Source organism: Hypomesus nipponensis, chromosome 9, assembly GCF_054491055.1.
Source record: "Hypomesus nipponensis isolate SF chromosome 9, ASM5449105v1, whole genome shotgun sequence".
Lineage (NCBI taxonomy): Eukaryota > Metazoa > Chordata > Actinopteri > Osmeriformes > Osmeridae > Hypomesus > Hypomesus nipponensis.
In genome coordinates this window covers 16705982-16708605 of record NC_140369.1, presented here as the reverse complement: position 1 = coordinate 16708605, position 2624 = coordinate 16705982, and positions in this window count along the sequence as shown.

The following is a 2624-nucleotide window of genomic DNA, read 5'->3' as shown; positions in this document are numbered from 1 at the left end:
GCCAAGCTGGGCGTATTGAAAAGATCCGTGGAGCGAGCAAGCCGTTGTGCGCGTGGCTGAGGCTACCCTCCTATCTGAGAAACCAATGGAAACGCAGAGAGGAATCTGCAACGAACTCCTACCTCATCTTCTTCCGGCCACCTGACATTAAAAGTAAAACTGTAACACCTTTTCAAAATTTTAAGTGCTTTGGAGAACAGTGAGGAATTCAGATGATTTCGTTACAATATTTAGCAGTGAAAGATTAGGACTGAATTCCACCTTTGTCGTATTTTGTGTGTGTGCTTAGGAATGATCTTGTACTCAATTAAATTATATGGGGGGGGGGGGGGGGGGGGCACGGTCTTCTTCTGATAATGCGAGTGCATGCGTTTTATGTGTGTGTAGCCACCCCTGCAGGGCCACTTCTCCAGAGCAATCTTGGGCTGCAGCTGGCCATTTGACATGCACCAAACACCAAAGAACCATTATGTCCATGATCCATGATCCACCCCAGTGATGGTCCTGTCAACCCCCTGAGCGCTGACTGACTGGTGGGTGTGGTGGACTCCGAGGGCTGCAGGTGGAGGGAGGAGGGGAGCCTCAGCTGGGCTGCAAGGCTCCCAGAGAGAGAAGCAGCCCAGGCCTGAGAGCAGAGGGTTGTGGGTACAATGTGAATCTCCCCACCCTCGGCTAATAACCTTCTAGATTAGGAAGCAGACGGCAGAGAATGATGTGGTCTGGAATAATCCTCACTGTCATGACTATTGATCTCTAATGATCTTGCCATTAGGAGCTTTAATTATGCAAGTGAGGATGAGAAAGTGATAATCCATTCTTTATAATAAAATGTTCCTTTGGTCAATCAACAGTGTCATACAAATAGCTCACCATACATGATAGTACAGCTTGGCTCATACGTGCTGCATGGTGTGTTTTCTTTCTCCGTCATGGTGTGTTACCATGACGACAACCCAGCGAACAATAAGTCCGCTCTGTGCCTCTCCTCTGAAGCCCAGCACTGACAGGAAGCGACTTCCGACAATTCTTACATTACGAGAGACGCACGCACACACACACACACACACACACACACACTCACACTCACACTCACACACACACAAACACACACACACGCACAGATGAGCACACGCACACACGCGTTTCTGTGTTTTAATCGTGTTTTTCACCGTAAAGGAAGGGGGGTTCTGATGATTCCGAAACCTGGATTCATTGTTAGGAAATGGATGTGTGTTGAGATAACACCGTAGATGTTTTATCTATCTAGTTCAATTCCTCTGATACAAAGCATGATGGTTACCATGGAAACTACCGTGTGCCTGGTGCAGACATTGCTGCAGCTCCAGGTAGTGAGTGGAGCCTTTCCTGTTAAGATTTGTGACTTTGAAACCGCCACAAAATGCTGTCCTTATTTATTACCAGGAAATATTGCCTCAGGACAGACCCTCCATAGATTCTCATCATCAGCACATTTCTGACCCTTGTATTCTCTACTGACTACTGGCACAAAGCTGTGCCAGAGGGTTCTTAATAATCTGTAGATGTCCATGGATCTGAGCTGTGGCCAGCCTGGGGAAGCTAGGGAACCAGCGGGCTACCAGCCCTCTGCCAGGACACCAGTCCGCCTCACAGGACCATGCAGTTACACTGCACCTGCTACTGAAAACCCACTACAACTCATTACTCAGATGCTGCCATGTTAAGTGGATATGTGTGTATGTAATAAAAGAACGTGAAGATTGGTTTGCGGATGAGGTGAGCTTCAACCAGAAACGGAGAGAGAGAAAGAGAGGGAGAGGTGAGGGCATAAAAAGAAACCTAGTTTAGTTTACGACGACCAGATCTTAGTTTTGTTGACAAAGAGGTTCTCTCAGGGAAAAAAAAAACTCCTCCGACTTTGCTGCACCCCCAAAAATTGCAAAAAGGCACATTTCTGACCTCACTGAAGTCTTTCAATTCTGCCAGAAAAGATGGAGTTTGCTGACAGTGAGAAGTGAAGAGGTGTTGTGGGGGTAGAGAAGTGCCTCCGAGGGCCAAGACTGTGGAACTGACCCAGAGCTTCGAAGGTCCTGCCAAGGTGCTAACCCTCATACTGGGACTGGGAGAGGTGGCAAGAAAAGACAGGACTGAGAGAGGGAGAGAAACGGCATGGGGACAGGGGCAGAGAGAAGACAGAGAATTAGAGAGACCTTCTGCTGTGTTCGCCAGGTATTGTGTGGTCTGACGTTTTTCGCTGGGAGCTCCATCCAGCCGCGGAGGTCGACCAGGTCAGAATGGGTGGGGGGTGGGGGGGGGAACAGGGAGGGGGGAGAGAACGGAAATGGGATGCGCATTCAGCAGGAGGACGGGGAGTGAGGGGCGAGGCAGGTGGCATGGGCGTAACTTACAATCAACAATTCCCTGGGACTCGAAGCATGACTCAGCAGCATGCCCTATGTGTCCCTCAGGGAAGACAGCCACACACTGGTCCTTGGGTCTACTGGGACTCTTAATTCTATCATGATCACGCCTTATCCATCTTTATTCATTTGTACAGGCTTGGCTTGTTCCCTGGCTCTCTGACTACCAAAAATACTGTTAGAACCATGCAATTCTACTCCTTGCTTTTTCTGTACTATTTGTAT